This window comes from Empidonax traillii, unplaced genomic scaffold, assembly GCF_003031625.1.
Source record: "Empidonax traillii isolate 1590-97213 ecotype Southwest subspecies unplaced genomic scaffold, ASM303162v1 scaffold367:size622293, whole genome shotgun sequence".
Lineage (NCBI taxonomy): Eukaryota > Metazoa > Chordata > Aves > Passeriformes > Tyrannidae > Empidonax > Empidonax traillii.
In genome coordinates this window covers 14,907-34,409 of record NW_020955560.1, presented here as the reverse complement: position 1 = coordinate 34,409, position 19,503 = coordinate 14,907, and the positions used below count along the sequence as shown (strand labels likewise).

The 19,503-nt window shown below is 40.3% G+C and overlaps 1 protein-coding gene across 2 annotated transcripts in view; it reads right to left on the bottom strand.

The window, feature by feature from the left end:
- The window catches only part of TRPC4 (transient receptor potential cation channel subfamily C member 4), a 137,316-nt gene extending 121,194 nt beyond the window's left edge, over positions 1–16,122 (bottom strand). The window contains exons 1-2 of one of the 2 annotated variants that reach the window (XM_027892776.1): positions 15,961–16,122; positions 15,185–15,602 (exon numbers count right to left, since the gene is read on the bottom strand). The gene's annotated coding sequence lies outside the window, so the exon portion shown is untranslated. Of the gene's footprint in view, positions 1–15,184; positions 15,723–15,960 lie in introns of those variants that run through there. The other variant, XM_027892775.1, reaches the window with a different exon arrangement.
- Positions 16,123–19,503: the final 3,381 nt, after the last annotated feature.

Sequence of the window (19,503 nt, the reverse complement as noted above, 5' to 3'; positions counted from 1 at the left end):
CTCACGGGAGTCAAATGAGGGAGCAGAGACCCATCTGCAGCTTATGGAGGACCCCACACCAGAGCAGATAGATGTGCCCAAAGGAAGCTGTGACCCTGGAGGAAACCTGTGCTGGAGCAGTCTATCCCCCATAGAAGGGACCCACACTAGAGTAGTACATGAAGGACTGAAGCTTGTGGAATGGATGCAAATGAAACAATGCAGGCTGAGCCTTTTTTTTTCTGAAAGAGTAGCACAAATGTGTGATGCCCCATGGGTTTGGGTAGAGAAGTGTTGTCAGAGTGTGTGATCTATGTCAATACCATCAACATTACTCTGGTGAAAATGAGAATTGTCCTAGCCCGTGGCTGGGTTATGTTTCCGTCAGTGCCAACTGAAGGGAACTTGACTATGAATGCATCTCAACAGTACAACAATATAAATTCTATTTCTGTCAAGTACATGTGAGAGAAATGAGATTAAATGATGACTCCTTTTCCCAACAGGCAAAATTGAAAACCAACTGAACTGTTAACTTTTTGTTAAAGAATCTCTTATTTATTTTCTTAGGCTGCCTTGAAGAGAAACACATACACTTAAAATATACCCTTCAAGTTTGAAGAAAAAGCAGGATTGTAACTTTGTGATACATGTAATTAGCGAGCAAAAGACAGAAAATAACAGTGGATCCTACATGGCTCAGTGAGTAGTCTCCCTGCTCTTATTTTCAGTATTATATGACTCAGTAAATTCCTATTCTCTTAAATTCTACAGTTCCACAGCCTGAGATGCATTTTTAACAAACTTAGAATGACAAGACCAGCTGGACAGAAAGTCATTAGAGTGCAAAACCAGTGAAAGTTCAAGTGAATAGTGAAAGTTCTTCTACAATTTGCATTAAATCCATATGCTACAGTGAGTAATAAGCAGAATTTTAACACATGTAGAGGAACTAAAAGAACTGATTACTAGCATTAACAAGCATTTCTACAAGACAATGATTCAGGTTTTTCAGAGCTGTTTGATCTTTATTCCAATTAGAAGAATAGAAGATATGCTTCCAGCATCGAAATACACTGCTGTAAACAAACTACAAGATAATTTACAAATATTCCTTTCTTGTCTATGCCTAAATAAGTCATGACCAGTCATATTCCCACATGCCTTAGCTACCTCTGCCAAGTTGGCTTGACGGAAAACAAAAGTGCTCTGTAACTCTTCTTTTATAAAAAGGGACAAGGCAAACAATTTGGGCTTATGGTTCCCAAAAGATAAGATGAATTTTCTCTAACTACTATGCCACTTCCTGTCAAACAAAATTTGCTTCACTCATACTAATGCAAACTAGGCTACTTATCTCAAAAAAAAGGAGCCAGTAGCATCAAAAAACACTCAGACAAGGGTAGCAGAATGATTAAACGCAAGACCTCCCAGAAGTGGTATGACAAAGTAAGAGACAAATCTTCACTCTGTAAAAGAATTACAAATGGAAGGTGTAATACGGGTCTGTGTAATTAGTAAAGGACAGACACGGCTTAATTGTTCACTGGCTTTTCAGGTATCCAGAAGCAATCAAACAAAGGCAGAAAGAGTCAGGTCCAAGAAAAAAAGGAGCTGATGAGTCTTCGGGCAGTTACTTGAGGAATTCATTGCTGAAGGATTTTGAAGATGCTAAAATTATCTATTGGTTACACAGAAGATTGGATGAGTTTATGAAATGAAAACCCAGAGAGGATTCCAAAACACAGAGAAACTGTATCTGGCAAAGAAAGACTGTGCACTAAAACTGGAGTCTGGGAGAGTACTACAAAAAACAATGGTATATAATGGTAGTCTGTTACTGTACTTCTGTCTATAAACAGACATTTTGCCACTGTTAAACACATGCTATTAGGCTTTAAAAAATTTAGATGCACGTAGTAAGGCTGTGACTGTATTCAAATCAGTTGAAAAATTTCCAATCATGTCAAAACAGTTTATTTTCTTCACATAAATTATTATCTATTTTCTAGGTTGTAATCTACTACGGTTTACAAGTTCATTGTGTTACTTTGCACAGGTAACGCATACCCTGTACTCAGGAAATCAACACTTACATCTAGAGAAAGTAATAATACAATTTTTACAATAGTTTGAAAGAGACGAATTATCAAGATTAGTTGACACTTCAAAAGGCAATCTTTCGACTGTTTTTATTTGAAAAAAAATTGATTGTTTTTATTTTCCAGCTTCATCTGTCTGTTCAAGTAGAGTATATTCATTTTCAGAGACCTGTTCTAACTATTTCTTTGTTTGGAGTCTCTCCTACTTGACTGCCAAGACACTGACTAGTTCTTGGTCTGTGTTGCTTCTTATTCAACAGCTAGAGAATATTAAATATGATTAAGAATTTTATATACCCAAATGCATGATACATTTGATTCTCAAAAGTTGCCAGGACCACTGTAGTTCAGCACTTACATCGACAATACTACATAGCTGACTTTGGTGTCACGCAGATAATGTTATTTAAGGCTCCAGTGGTATTATAATATTTTGTTTTCTTTATGTTTTCCCAGGAAATTTTAAGCACATTCTAATGCACTCTTTGGTTTCTTTCATATGAAGTCTCCAAAATGGTATATGGTAAAATGCTCCATCCTCTACTGCCAACACTCCAGTAAGCCAGTTTGTCCCACCTCTCATAGCGTCTCTCAACCCTGACTGCTGCTAAAATACCCAAGACATTACAACTATGCAGCAGCTGAAGCAATATCACAAAGGAAGTCAGTAGCAAAGCAAAGTTTGACTTAGTTAGGTAGGATGGGGTTAAGGAAATGATAAATAAATTCATTATTACAGGATTTTTGTTTAAATGTGCCAAAGAGTATAGGTCAGAAAGCAATGCAGAATTAACATGTGTATAAATACAACTACACTACAAATGCAATTCAATAGCTCTAGTTATTGTATAGCCTAAAACCTACTGTTTCTCAAATTACTACTACCCCTTTCAGTCATCAGCACTAGAAAATGACAAAGCAAGTCATTTTTATAACTTTTTGACTCATTGTGATCTAGCTTTATTGTATCATTCAATCTTTTAATCTTCTACTTCCAGTCATCTCTTTCCCCATCAGCAAACCACAGTTTTATCTACTCCTAAAACCTCTTTGTAATCTCTTCAATATTTGTCTATTCCCCGGTGTGCTTCCTCCTAGTCTGTGTGTTTTCCTTGAACAGCTTCTCAATCTTTTGAAATTGAACAGCTGCTAAACCTTCTTTCAAAATAGTGTTAATTACTATTGCTTTCTGTTCCCAACTCTAATCCAGTTTACACCTCTAATTCTGTAGCAACTTCTTTTTTTCTTTTTTTTTTATAAAACTTGAAATAGACATTTTGGAAATGTCCTCTCCTTGTTTTCAGCATTATAGGAACCTTGGGGATGCCTGTACTTATCTGTTTTACTTCAGTCATGTTTCTGGCCACTACTAAAAGCACAGAAGACAGCAGAAGAAAAGGAGAGAGAGTAGGCTTGCACTTGTTACCTTTTTTTGCAACTTCAGCCCTCTGATTAGAGACAGATTTACTGGCAGCAGTCTAGAGATATTAAGCTATGATTATTTAGGATTTCTCACTCAATAATGGACTTTCTGAGGTTGTTGTATATCTGACAACAATGATTTTCCCCAGAAGAGGACTATTCAGTTTCGCCGCACTGGCATTCAAGGCCTAGACAGCTGAAGGAGGAATCCCAGTACCCTCAGGTTTGTCTGTGTTTTAGCACTTGGACAGACGTTGTGTAGTTTGGGTTTTTTTGTATGACACTCTGAAATAATTATGATTATTAAAAATGGAATATATGCTTATAAAACAAGAAGGAGATAAGAGTAGGCTATTTGAGGAAAAAACTGTGAAAACATGTCTGTGAAAATCTATCACCCAATCCATGAAGAAAAGAGCCTGCTTTATGGACCTCAGCAAAAATAGACTTTATCTGTTCTTCAGAACTGCTGCTACTGACTTCACTCGAGCTGGCAAATCTATTTTGTGTACAGCTTTTGGCTATCATCTTTGTTTCTGACCTGGCACTCCAACTCAAATCCTCATATTTTATTAGTAGCATTTAGCACTTACTGGGAAGCTACCAGTTTCACTGCATAAGTTACCAACTAGCACTAAACAGCAGTGGATAAGTTATCTGCAGATGATATATACTGATGACTGATGACTCAGGCTTTGATCATATACACCATTTACATCTTTTTCATTGTGTCTGTATCCTCCTCCTTTATTCTTGCAACATTTCTTAAGTGCTGGAAATCACAAAAGATATTCAGCTCCAAGGCTTCTGCTGCTGCAATGACCCTTTGCAAAACCTCCACAAGGATCCTGAAGATTAATATCACAGATTCATAGAAAGGTTCGGGTTGGAAGGGACATTAAAAGTCATCTAGTTCCAATCCCTCTGCCATAAGCAGGGATGCCACCCACTAGCTCAGCTTGCTCAAAACCCTATCAAACCTGGCCTTGAACATTCCCAGGGATGGGGCAGCCACACCTTCTCTGGACTACCTTTTCAGTTCATACTATGTAAACTTTAGTCTGTACACTCAAAAGGAGGTTTCTGAGGAAGTTTTGAAGCAGTGCAGCACAAGAGTATCCTGCCTTCTTTCAGAAGTTTTCCCTGACAGCTGACATGTGCAGTTCATCTAAGGATCAAACAGTTAAAAATGTTTTTGTTAGACTTACATGAAGCTGAATAGTAGACTGCTGTGTTTTTAATTGGATGAGTTATTATTTCTACATAAAAGTCTACCAAAAAAATTTCCTTCTGCATAACAAAGTGAAAGATAATGGATCAGTCCTGGTCAAGCTGTATTTGCTACTAGACTTAAGGAAAAAATTCTTTTGTAGGAGCTGTGCCTAAGTTTGCACAGTGTTAGAGCTGTCAGCTCTATGGCCAGAAATTGCTGGCTTTCAAGAAGCCTCCACTTTCAACGAGTCTCTAAACACCTGAGAAAAGGAACTGCCTACAAATTTTCCATGTCCTGGTTGCCATTAAGTTAAATTCATAGCTCTTCTCTGTTTGGGGTGGCAAAGAAGCCATACCTGGCCAAGAGCTGGACTCACTCTCATAGCATTTTAATCATATAAGTGCAGAGAGAGGTAAATAATCTCAACAAGATACAAACATCACTCTGCAGTACACACACAATATAGACACTTTAATAGGTTGGATTCCTGATCTCTGGGTAGCTCTTCTCTTTCACTCACTAGAGCAAAAATTAACCTTTCATGTGCCTCAATCACACAGTGCACATAAATATCTCTCTATATATGTAAATATACATGCATTCTTCTGCTACGTGTGTATATAAAGAAGTGCACTACTTGTATATATGCACAAAACTGTAAGTATCTATAAGTATATTCTGGCAAAGAATACAATTGGGGCATCCATAAATATGGAAACCATTCCTATTATGCATGCAGACACTATTATTACCTTCAAAATTATTAAAATATAAACAGAATTATTTGCCTTTCCTATTAAACCTGGTAGTGGAATACCCATATTGGAAACTATTACTGCAGTGTTTTGAGCTGCTACTCAGAAGAATTATTGAAATGTCACAAGATTTAAAAAAAAAATTGAGGAAACTGAACATAAATTTTGATCATTCCTTCATAATACAACAACCTGTTTTCATGGTTGACATAAGTAGATAAAATGTTGAAACTATTTTACCTTAGGTTCAATAAAGTATATGTGTTCTATTAGAAGTATTAATAGCAGCTTGAACATATTTAATATATAATAGTACAGTAGAGTTTTGCTTATAATAGAGATTCCAAGACTGTTTTCATTCGATGTGCTATACCCTTGAAATGGTAATCAGTTTTCTGGCAATTCTATAAAAAAACTGTTCAGAATGGCTCCTGAATATTTTACAAGCTATTAAAAAGGAAATTTGATTTAAAAATTGCACGTGTCATTTCCTACTTGATTGTCATCTAAAAGCAAACCTCCCAGCAACAGAAAGAAGCAGGAATTCTTAGATGCAGTCAGATTTTAGTTCTCATCAACTACAGCAGTATACTTAAAAGAAAGATTCGCTGCTTCCCTCCATGAAGATTCAATATATGAGTCTGTACACTGCAACAGAAAAAAGTACTTAGACAGGGAATGGAGAAAATTGTGTATTACACAGGACAGATGCAGGTTGCAACCATGGCAACGATGGCAAATGTTTTAGGACTACATATTTTTCTAAAACACTCAAGAGTGGCAAGATTTTGGATTAGATTCTCCACAACTTGTAATTGCATTGACTGCATCACAGTGGAGAAGTAGACACAATATATTTTTCATAAACTGCTAAATTATTGAGAAGAAACAAGAAGCTGCCAGAGCATTATAATTCTCTTGAAAGCAAGGGGACAAATGTTCAAAATTAAATTTTCCATGTGAACCAACACATGTATGATTGATGAGAAGGCACAATTGTTTCATTTTGTATTTTGTAAAATTTCATATAAGTGTGTTAGAATTTCAAATTACTTTGACAATTACTATCATTTTAAATTCATCTGTGATCTTCATATTTCTCTAACACCAAAGAACACACACAGTAGCAACCTACAACAAATATATAAATATTCAGGAAAATGTCTCATACTAAGAAGAGGAACAAAGCCAACACTTAACAAGAAGCATCCTCTGAAGCTCTGCTTTCAGTAGAACACCAAATCTTCTTTACACTTGAATACTTTCTTGAATTAAGGTTAAATTAGAAAACACAGAGAGAATCTTATTTCTTAAAATGAATTCCATCATGCACTGACCATAAAGCTCTACTATTATGAGTTGTTGATTGGTTTAGGTAATTTTTATTGTAGACTTTCTTTTTCATAGGTTTAAGTAAAGTGTTAAAATAACAGTAAATAGGCAATTAGGCAAGAATTAGGCAAGAAAACACTAATGGAGTAAGATAACTAAAATGCCATTTTGCCCCACTATATTGTCTAACAAACCACTATGTTTCCAGAAGAAAATCAAGCCTTTAAATATGTCTATTACTTAACTGTCAGTGGGAGTATGATGGGCACAAGCTGACCTATCTGAATGCACTAGTGTCTCTCAATTCTCATGGTCTTCATTGACGCTTATTTACGTGACCTCTTTGAAATGTAAAGCCTCTTGTTTTGTCCGTTCTATCCTCCTCAAAGTCATACTCATGCCCTTGCTATCTTACCCAAAGTCAGCAAACCTTGGTTTTAAGAGAAACCTGGTTGTATATTATCACTGAAAAGAATTATTAATCAGCAATGACTCTTCCTGAAAATAAGTACCCTGACATGTGGGATTTGGGTAGCATAATTTACTCAGGATGACTGAAATGATTTCTCAGGATGACTGAGAAATCCTTCTTTGATCCTAACCCATCCCTATAAACCCAGCTTATGCAGTCAGTTAGTTCAGTCAGTCAGTGCAGCTCTGAGCCTAGACTAGTACCCAACCAATGAAATGCAACCCAGCTCTCTGAGCATCCCCTGCTTCCCTCCCCTGAGGGCAAAATCACACTGAAAAGAAGGATGTTTCAAATCTCTGCTCCACCTGCTTGCTTTAAGTCTTGTGAAAGAAGAAAATTTTAAATTAACAAAAGTAAAAAGAGTTATGTGAAAGTTTAGTTTTACGTAAAGACGTTGCAGCAAAATAAATGTAATCATCTCAAATCGCACTTGGTACCACTGGCATCAGTGCATAAACAAATATGCACGAAGTTAACATCACTAAGTTAAACAATCATTAATAAAATATTTTTATGTAATTGGGCAGACAAAAATATTATTTTTCAATTGCTCTGCACTGATCTTGATGTCTTTTACAAGAAAATATGAGAGTAGTTACAGCCCAGGCATTAGTGCAGATACCTACCTATGCCATCAATTTGCAATACGTGATCTCTGCGCCACAGGTACCAGGTTACTTAGTTTTGAAAAATTACTACAGCACATTCTTCATATTAGACTTAGGAAGCTTTATTAATCACTATGTGACACGATAAAGTGCTTCAATTTAAAACATTTGAAAAAAAAAAGGAGAGACACATATTCGATAGGATAGGAATCCAAAACACTGACAGCCAAAGCTGGTTTGTCATCCCAATTTTCCCTTACTACAAATAGGAAAAAATGCACCCCCTGCAGAGGGCAATTAATTTTCTTCAAGATAGGTCATATGAATCACCCTCTGAAGTTACCAAGTTCTTTCTAAAACCCATACAGGCTCACAGGTTTGACGTTACTCTGTCTAGATGAATTCAAAGACAAGCAGTTAGTTACTGCCTTTTGAGTGACAGTTTTGTAGCTAAGAGGCTTAAGGCAAATTAGCCAACTGTTCTGTAGGTAACTTGGTTTTGGTTTTATTTACCAAAAATTCTTTATGTAGGGAGTCTGCTAGGTAGTTAATGCCTCTATAGGGAAAGCATATGTTTTTGAAACTGATGGTGTTGCAGGTATAAATGTACTATAGAACACACCAAATTTGAAAAACAAAATCACTATGCCAGCATAAACAAGTCCAAGGGATTGACTACAGCTCCCATCAGTTTCAGTGATTACCATCAAAAATGAATGTCCAGTATCTCTCCCAATCTAAAAAAATGCTGTCAGTATAAGCAAAACACAAATGGGATACTTTGGTTATTTTCCAGTGGAAGATAGGAAGGATCCATGCAGCAATCAGTGCTGAAGCACAGATGAAGCACTGATTTTGAAGTGTTTAATAATAATGAACATTTCCACATGAACAGCAGTTAAAACAATGTCATCATTGAGAGATAATTTTTGTTGTAATGATGTGTTCGGTAGACCAAGATACACTGTGGCATTGGCAATGCTGAGAGCATGTGAAGAGAATCTGTGTTTGCTTTCCCTTGCCCCACAGATGCAATGTGTTCTCTCCAGAAAAGAGACACCTTGCACTCACAGGAGGCAGGATGTGAGCACCCAGAACTGTATGTCCTTCTTTTGCAACAGTCCAGCTAACACTCCTATTTCCCTTGGCACAGCTAGAAGCTGTATTTCAGCTACCCAATGCAACCATAAACTCTTCCAAACTGTAAGAACAGACAACGGGACATTTAAATTCTATTGCAGCCATCTGTTATTGTTACGATATCTACATCAATATCATGAAAGTCAATAGGACATTAAGAGACCTTAGAAGAGACCTGTCTATTTATTGTGTTCTCTGAAAATGGTTGGGGGTTGGGGGGGGGGGGGGGGTTTGACACCGCTAGGGTAAGGTTCTTCTTGCCTTACATCAGCTTGTGAAATCAAACAACAATCACCAAAATCAAATACCTGATTCTTTCCACTCTATGTCAGGTATAAATTGGATGGATTAGTTTGTTCACTAGAGGTTTCTGTCTCTCTCTAGTGACTATACAAGGAATGTAAGTGATTGGTGTTTACAGCTACAGTCAAAATTGTGGGGAATAGGTGAAAAATAAACAACAGACCTTTGCTGCAAAAATCCTTTTATAGAGCTTTCTAAATTTGTCATAAAAAATGTTTTTTATTTAAATTACTATATACAAATGTACTGGGGGTAGCCTTAAATCAGAGGTAATATGATCCTCTATTTCTGCTACAATCCCATTGTTCATTCCTTTACTCAAAAAAGTAAATTGGCCTGTTTTACTTTTATAATTGGAAGGACAGTAGCAAATCAATGCATGGAATAAAATATTTATTGACAAGATGAACTACATTTAAATTACATCAATTTTTAGGAAGAAAAAATACAGAAGGCAATATCATGTTCATTGAATGTAAACTTGGTGCTCCATCTTCTTAGTCCAGTACTCTCAGGTCTGACACCAAACTGCTACTCTCCTAAAAACATCTGTATGGTAGGGAATGCTGCAGATATCATCTTCAAAATAGAGGCTTTTAGTATTCTTCCCTTGATTTAGAGCATCACAGAAGGAACACAGGCAAAGGTTTGTCCATTAATTTAATGGACACCGGACAGTACTGATTTCCTAGGACTGCTAACTTCCCCTGATGTGAGTGGGTACTTTGATTAAATGATGGTTAAAGGGAGAAAAAGAGAGAAATTTCAATTCCCACTCAATCTCATGCAAAGTCTACTACAGCAAGGTCCTTACTAGCAGAATGCCTACATAAAGAGTAAGCGAAGCTCTCAGGCCAGGCAAACTTCTCTCTGATACAGAGCTATATTAATGCTCCTCTCATGCTTTATGACCTGGGTTAATAATCATCCCCACTACTCGACCATCACTGAGAAATTCCCCGGGCTCTTTGGCAGCAGCTGCCTCTCTCTCACAGATATGAGAACCAGACACTAGAGCTGAAAAGTGCCAAAAGTTTTAAGTAGTTGAGAGTTTGCATAAGACTCTAAGTTTTGAAGAATTCTGTGTAAGGAAGCTGGATTGCAGTGGTGGCAGCTGGCAAACTTACAGAAGGGTATGTCCAACAGGCAGTTCCAAGTTCATGCTATTTACGGATTGTTAGCATAGCACCTTGGAGCGTGTGCATGTTTATAAGTATGCATGTTTTGGTTTGTTTGGTTTTTTTTTTTTTTTTTTTTTTTGAACGTACATTTTAGCCTGATGATTGCAACCATTTGTCCTGGATCTACTGACCTCTATGCTTATTCAACCTTTATGATGTACTACCACAGCCTGCTCTGCACAGCAGGGATTCAGCTAATCTAGCTTAAGAAGAAAGGTCCCTTGTCTTGGCTCTTGCTGCATAGTTTACAAAGACAGGCACCTCTAGAGGATGCTTGTTCTGCTATAAAGGAGACAACAAAATACAGAGGATGGTTTACTCTCTGCTTCTACTGCCTTTCTCTGTCTAAGAAAGGAACAGAACTACAACAAGTTCACCTAGTAGCTGACAAATAGTTATTTCATGTCAGTTCAGGCTTATCACAGATGGAGCCACAAAAGGATAGCCTGATTGCTACAAGACCGGCAGGACACTGATGTCCTGGCCTACAGTGCCATCTCTAAGTCAGCTGAACTGCACTTTGCATGACTAGCTGGCACAAGGACATGAGGAGCCTAGTAGCTGTTTTCCCAGTATGGTCTTAGGTGTGAATGCAGGTATAATAAGATTTATTATTCTCTGATCCAAGCAAGGATGTATTTGTAGACCTTAAAAACTGGTATCAGAAGAAATCACTTCAAAAACCAAACCAAACCAAAAAGATCTTGTGTATCCTGGAAAACCAGTGTGTACTCAGCTAGGACTGGAAGAGCTTAGGAACACCACCACATGGCTTGACTGCTCAGTGACTGTCCATGCACCAGTGGTGGGATGGGGGCCTTTGCCTCCCGGGCAAAGGTTTATTGCTCCTCAGAAGTTTTCAATGATATAGGGAAAATATCTACAGAAGAATCCAACAAGCCCTGCCTCAGAAAAGCACAGTGAAAAATCTCTCTCCATCTACTGTTACCCTTTCTACCCATCAAATAATATACCATAATATTACTATAATATTCAAATGGTTCATCTGACAGGCACAAGTATGCCAGAGGCTTTTGAGATTAATGCATTGAGCACAGACTCAGTGACCAAGCAATTGCAGAAGCTGTCACAGACTTCAGAGATTAGGTTTGATCAGTCCATAATCATAGACAGATCTAAAATTTACTCAAATTCAAGGAAGTTTTCCTGTCCCACTTCAGCCCACATTTGCTGAAAAAGAGCTTAGCTGTAAAAATCCTTAATTTTTGTCCAAAGTTCTTTTCAGTTTTTGTCTCACACCAGTCACGATCTAAATTAGAAATATGTGGTTGTAAAACACTAGAGGAAATACTTCAAGAATTTAAACCAAAATAGAAGTTTGAAGGGAAAAAAGAAAAAAAAAAAAAAAAAAAAAAAAAAAAAAAAAAAAAAAAAAAAAAAAAAAAAAAAAAAAAAAAAAAAAAAAAAAAAAAAAAAAAAAAAAAAAAAAAAAAAAAAAAAAAAAAAAAAAAAAAAAAACCAACCCACAACTCCAAGAAGAACATCATACAACAGATAACTCATTTATTTGCTCGTTTTGTCTTCATGGCACACTGAAAAACTTTTAAATCACTGAGCAAAGAAATTATGTCTTATTTTCAGTTGTTCCTCTTGACAGTCTCAAATTCTATTTGACTGAATGATAAAGCGCCTCTGAAGGATTTCTGCATAAGTATCTGTTACAGAAAGAAGATTTAATTTGCTCAGCCTCTTTATTGACTACATAAAACTATATTAATTACTATAATTTTAGTCAGGTGCTTTCTTTTTTTTTTTTTTTTTTCCACAAATCCCAGTGGATGTGAGAACCCTGGTAAAGTTGTTGCTGGTGTTATACTAACAATATGCTACACTACCTAAAGTAGTTTCAGTGTAGTAAAGTAAGGGCAAGTTTGGCCTCTGGATTCAGGACTTCCTAAACAGGTGGTTTCTGAGATTTTGTTGTTGTCACAAAACATGGTAGTGGAAGACTGATTTATACACAGAGTTTTACGTTCAACCTTCTCTCAGTAATTAAAAATATAATTGAGAAAGTAAGCAGAATATAACCCACCACTACTTCAAACTAAACAGAAAAAGTAATGATAAATCTGATACTCATAAAATCATTAAGTGTCTGAACAGAACAATGCTTCATCTATTCTTGCCTGCTCTTTCTTAAAACAGTCTTCTTCCTGCTTCTATGTTGCCTTTCTGTAAGAAAAGTTTTAATGATTTAGTCATTATTTTCAATATTAATTCAGTCCCTTTAGTACTAATCACCAGCATCACCAGAGGCAGGCAGAGATGCCACACAGGATTTTCCCTGTTGATTCCTCTTCACTCCAGTGAATCAAATACCAGAAAAAGCTGCCATGGGGATCGGCATGGGGACAAGTCTCAGGAATTGGCAGAAGCAGTCATGCTCATTTTCCCTTGTCATTTAACTCAGTCAACATATACACACAAATGCAAAGGTGAAAGCTACTCCCTTAACAGTTTTCTCTATGTCTGTCCTTTAATATATAGTTGGTGGGCTTTCCACACTGCAGTAATGCAATTCTACTGTCACCTCATTGCTTGGAATCCAACATTTTCAGGAGATAAGCAAAGATATCTCAGAAAGATAATCAAAATCATACAAGATCTGTAGTGACCTCAATTGACTTAAATTTCAGTTAGCAGTATTTGGCTCTAAATAACATGAGATAAGAAGAAATGGAATTTTTTTCTGGAGCTATTTTAAGGGCAATGACTACTATACATAGAGTCAGAGTAAGTGGCTGAAGTTAAATTTAAAAGACAGACATATTTTTGGTTTGATGTTTCCAAATAAAGTCTCATCTAACAAGTCTGAACAGCTGATGAAAAACAGGGGAAAAAATACTAAAGAACTCAATCCCTATGCAAACAAAACCAAGATTTTTCACTGTAGAAGGCAACACTAAAGGAAAACCAAACCGTGTGGTTCCAGCTATTTTAACATAAAAGGACAAAGCTCATTTCTGAGTCTTGTTTGAAAAAGGGATGTAAACTCAGGTCTTCTGTAAACCCAGAATTTCTGCTATTCTAAGACAGATCTAAAGCAGTCTCACTCTGATGCCTGTCTTCTCTGACTGTACATAAAACTCTCGCTTATGTGAATGAGGTTACATTAATGGAAAATTCAGTATGCTTGCACAGATAACCCTGCTAAGCTATCCAGGTCTGGGCTTTGGAGCAAGTAACGTAAACACTGAAGCATCTATGTCACTGCAGTACAATTAGATTTGAAATTTCAAGCAGACTGGACTTAGAGGTGCATTAATGTTGGTATTTACCTTAGTTTGTAGAAGTTAAACAATTCCCATTCTGTCTATACTTACCTAATTTTATAGAGAATCTCTATGTGCACTTTTCTTATAAAGAGAAATACTTCTTTCTCAGGTTAAAACAAGATGCAATATGTTACTGTTTTCTTTTTTTGAGGAGTACCCATTTACTGTAACAAAAACACAGACTAGAAAGTGTTTTTATTTACTTCCACCTAAAAGGTGTTGTAGCATTGGAAGAGCCATCTCAAAAGTCATGCTTAAAGAAATATAAAATTTGGTTGCCATGCTAACAGGAAATCACTCAACTGAGTCCAGTAAAACAAAAGTCCATAAATGACATTTCCTCGTAAAAACAGGGAAATATTAGATTAACAAGGATGCAGGTTTTGCCAGCTGCAGACAATTTCGCAGATGCATCTCCTTGTAGAGGGGTGAATTTCTGCCGGCATTTAAACCTCCAGAGCATCAGCTGCTTCTTCCCAACAGGACCATGGCTTATGTCCCGTCTCCTCAAGAATCAGGACCTCGCAGGTGTAAACTCCACGCGGGGATGAACCCCACCAGCCCCCTTCTGTGCTCCGTGAGCCGTCCCACGGCCCAATTCATCCTCCTCTACTCCAGCCACCTGCATCCCACCGTCCTCCAGGTCCCTCCGGGACGGCTTCCTGATGGGACCCCTGACAAAACCCTTCTCTGGAGGGTCCCTGGACACTGCGCCGGCGGCGAGCGAGGTCCCCTCGCTGGGGCACCTCTGCGGGGTCACCCCACCTGGGGCTGCCAGTCCCGGGGGACAGCAGCGGCAGCCTCGCTGTACCCCGGCTCCGCGCCGGCACCGCGGGGAGCACCGCGGCGCGGCTCCCGCACCCCACCCGTGTGCGTGACATGTGAACTCCCGCTCTGGCGCTGCCGGGGGCCGCGGTGCGCTCAGTGCCGTCCGGGCCCGCGGGAGCCACGGGGGCGAGGCCGGGCCGGCGGGACTCCCACCTACGGCCGCCCTCGCCCGTGCCGGACGCAGCGGGCAGATGCGGAGCTTCTTCCACCCCCGCGGAGCGGCCCTCGCCCGTTCCCTGTGACTCTCGGGCGCTCCGCTATCCTGCAGGTGTCATCCAGTGACCGATGGATGCTGCTTCCCACGGCAGCGGCTGCTAGGGAAAAACATGTTTATTACATACAAAAGAAAGGAAGAGATCCTAATGGTCCTCTGGACTGCCAACAAGGGCGTTCACGATGTCGTTTTATGTTAATTGCGTTGGCACAAAAAGTTACCTCAGACAGTCCTAGAGACTTTTTTCTTTTTTTTTTTTTTTTTTGTAAGAGGAACAAAAAAGTAATCAAAAGCTCAGAAAGAGAATAGATCAAAGGAACAAAGTTGACGGGAACTTACTTGGTTTAGGTGTTTGCGCTGACAGCTGGCATCTTCCGTCATCAGTTTTAACAGGTCACATTTTCCCATGGAAGTTGTACCCTTTTCAATCCCGTTTGCAAATTAAATCCTTTTAGAAGGTGTCTGTTTTATTTCACTGCCTGTCGTCCATCTCATCCACTATCCCCGTTTTTTACTTTATTTTCTCCATGTTTGCCATACATGCAGGCACTCTCGGACGCACGCCCACGAGTCAGCGGGTGCCCATCACCTCCGGCCGGGGGAACCGCGCCTGCCGCCGGGCTCCGCTGCAACAGATGAGGAGCAGGTTCTTCCCCGGCTGCTTAGTGCGGCGTCTCCTCGTTCCCTCGGGGAGCCTCATGCCGGCTGTAAAAAGTAACAGCTCCTCCCGATGCGGCGGTCCCCTCCGGAGCGCAGGCTGCGCGGCGCGGCGGGGGAAGAAAAGACACCGAAATACCGGCAGAAGGAGCGCAGAGGGGCACACGCCGGGGTTCTCCGTCCTCGCCGCTGCTGCTCCCTCCTCGGCCGGCAGCGAGCTCTGCCTCAGCGGGCGCCCCTCCGCCCGCCCCCGCCGCGCTGCCCCCCGCGGCCGCGCCGCTCCCCTCGCCCGCCGCGCCCGCACCGCCGCGGCCCGCCCGCCTGCGCCCCCCTGCGGGCGCGCCGCGCACCGCGCCCGGCTCCGCGGGGCTCCGCGCAGGGGACGGCCCCGGGCGCTGCGCCGTGCGGGGCTCACAGGCTGTCCCCTCGCCAAGAGGGAGCAGCAGGAAGGCACCCACCGAGAACACGCACCGCTCGGGACCGCTCAGGGGTGAACGCACCAAGGAGCAGCCTCGACTCTGGAGAAAAGTTCCGTGTCACATCGCTCCGCATCTGGGAAAGCCCTAACCCGCGGTGCGGCTCTGTGGGTCCGCCTCCGCGGGGGCCTCGCCCGGCGCGCTTCGAGCCCGCAGCCGGGATTGGGTCCCGGCAGCGCGCCCGGCGCTCCTCCGGTAGAGGCTCTGCCCCGGTGCGCCCCTGGGCCCGGCCTCCAGTCGGGTGGTCCCTGCCCTGCCCTTGTGCTGAGCCAGCCTCGCCCGGTGCGGCTGGGTCAGCCCGGCCTGGACGTGAACGGGACCGAGCCGCAGCCAGGGTTTGTAATAGAGGAGCGGAGGAGACGAGGGTACTAGGCACCAACTCCTCACTTTACTTTTATTTTCCCTAAAAAATTATGACATAACTTAAATGCTCCAACTTAGAAATATGATAGTAAAAATATGCAACGTGCAGAGACAGAAATGCACGACAGACCATGCTTGCTGCCTTTTTTTTTTTTTTTTTCTTCGAACGCTTTAGATTCGGCCCCGTGTTGGGGTCTGGACTCGGTGCAGGCAGAGTGGCACCTGCCACCTTACTGAGGACGTACTGAGCCCGCCGTGGCCGGGCGAGCATCCCTCCACTCCCGCCCATCCCTGCTTCACCTCCCCGCCGGGAGGCTGCCCCCGGCGTGGCACCGCCGGGCACCATGCCACCGCTTTCTGACTTTGGCCATCTCCTTGGGTGAAGGGCTTCCAACTTGGCATTCCGGGGAAGGAGGGAGGTGAAATAAGCCAGGCAAGTATCCACAGTGGTGGGTTTCAGCTGTATCCCTGGAAGAGGTTCCAGCGCACTTAGCAATGAAGCCCTTGCTGAAGCAGGCGAGCCTGAAAATGCCATTACAGCGAATGTGAAGGAATTGCCAGACACACTGTACTCGAAGGCACCAGACCTCCACGGGCAGTGGAGGTGATGCAATTAATCTGCATTAAGCTGAGCAGTGAAAATGCCAGATGAATTCTGCTCTAGAACTTCCACAGTTGCAGCATCGAGCCTCTGCATCAGGCTGCTGTGGGAACCACTGGCATATGTATTTTAGACATGCCCCAAATTAGATACCGTTGAGATTTCAGCAGAAAGATACTGCCTTTGAGGACCTGCTTAGAAAACAGCCTCGTGCCAGTGAGCATTGCACAGTACAGGCAGGCTGTAACAGGTCTCTGCATGCCTCCTCCTAAGAGATGTTGAACACGAGAGAACTCATAGTGGTTGAAATACACATCAAATGCCAAAAGCGGCTGCTTTGGGAAGCTGAGCCAGTCATTTGAGTAAACACACATACACTTGCATATGTGTATACACACATGGACACGTACATGCATATCCACACAGAGGCCAGGAGAGAGAATTGGGTAAGTAGAAGCACCCTAGACAGCTGGAGAGCCTGCATGAAGGCTATGGCATTGCACTGAAATCGGTAGTGCGAGCCCATCTAGCTATTGTTGGAGTATCTGTACCCCTTGTGCAGGCTACCAGCACTACTGATATTGCACTGTGCTGCTACAGATTGGAAGTGTAATCATGACTTGCTTTCTGAGGTACTTCACCAAACAGAGAGTGGGTTTTTTCCCCTTGCATTTCCTTATTAGATCTTGAGAAGCCAGCTTCTGTTTTGAGTAAAATTTTTATTTTTTTCACGAGCAAATACCTCTATAATTAACAGTATTTCCTTTGTCTTTTTTTACATTTGTGAAAAGAAATGTGACATTTCTACTTTGCAGGAGTGAATGCAATATAACACTATCAATGTGCTTTATGTTTTCTGTCATTTTACATATAGTAACTTGTTAGCAGTCTCCTGTGGGTCTTGCCAGTCTTATAATTTGCTGTTAAACTAATGTTCAGATAAAATCTCTGTGTGGTATTACTCAGTTGAAAATTAAGTAAACAGAATTTTATCTCTGATTCGGGACAGCCGGGTCTGGATATTGGCAACATTCTGAGTGTATGCTAGTATGTTTTATTCCTAACACGTACTAGCTGCCAAGTGTTTCTCAGCAGTAAGTACTGTGGAAAGAAGAGCAAGCAAAAGGGGAAAAATTAAACATTCTGTGAAACCTGTATCACATATTGAGGTTTTAGGGGTGATAGGTAACAGCATGGCTGGACCTTCCTTTAATTTGCTCACAGTGTCACACCAAGTTACATTCCTCTTGGGATCTTCTCCATTTCTACCCCCCATGTTGCATCATCCCCTTCAAAACACCTACTGACGCATGCCCAGGTGCTGACCATTTGCAATTCAGCCAAATCTTATATATCCAAAATACCAAGCAGAAAGATTTTTTTCCCTTCTTTCTGCACTTTGCGGAAATATCACTAGGATGTATCTCTCAGTTTTATTTCATAAACTACTACAAACAAAAAAACATAAAATGAAAGGCAGCTTGAAAAATAAGATAAAGTTGGAGTACTTAGAAAATACTAATTGATATTTCACTTCTAATATTAATGGGTACAGGTAAAAACAGCTGCAGGAGCTGTGATTCAGTATTAATTTACCCAAATCAGTGAAGCTGAATTGTCTTACCTGGAGAGATGGCTCATTATCTTTTAAGAAGAAAGGAAAAAGCAATGCAGAAATTTTAACCGTATTTTCTCAGTCAATACCAGGTAAAAGGTGCCATAATATTTCTGTATCTCATCTTCTTTTCTTTATATGTTAATGACAGCTTTTCTTACTAGTAGTATGAATGTTTAAGGGATTATGGCATTTTCTTTAAAGATGGAGATTTATATGCATAAGAAAGAAATTTAAACTATTTGAAATAATCTTATTCAATTATTTAAAACATTAATTGCTTTAATTTTTATTATTTCTGGATGATGGAGGAAGATTTCCTCAGATCTCTATTCCTTTCATGTAATTTTAAATATGCTTCTGCTGGTCTATTGCTCATTAGCAATGATGTAAAAATGTGAAATCACACAGTACAATATCTCTTGTTGCAGTTCAGATTTTTTTCTGTATTTGTTTTGGAGACTACACTGGTACACAGAATAAGGATTATAATTTTTTTTCCTATATTAATCTAATTTATGAAATCTATAACAAGTTAATTCCATTGGTTCTATTGTTACAGACTGTGCAATTCTCCTAGACAGAACTTTTTGCAAGCAGTAAATTGTTGTTGCTGCCAGCCCACACCAAGCATTCCATACTATTAAGTCTTTTCTTTTGCATAACTCAGTGTATTGCCATTTATGTACTTAAATAGCATTAGACAAAACTCAAGTTTCCAAGACTCGAGAAAAAGGGATTCCTTTCATTGAATGACTGAAGAACATGAGGAATCTGTGAAAGAAGGGGGAACCCCAGCAGAAATCTTTCCTTTTATTTTTTTATAGAACATTTGTTGGCAGAAATAAGTTCTTGTGAAGGTTTAATGGGGTAAAAGGGTTGTGAGTGAAGAGAGAGACAGAAACATGCAAGAGAAGGGAGACTAGAGGAAAAGACATTGATCCAG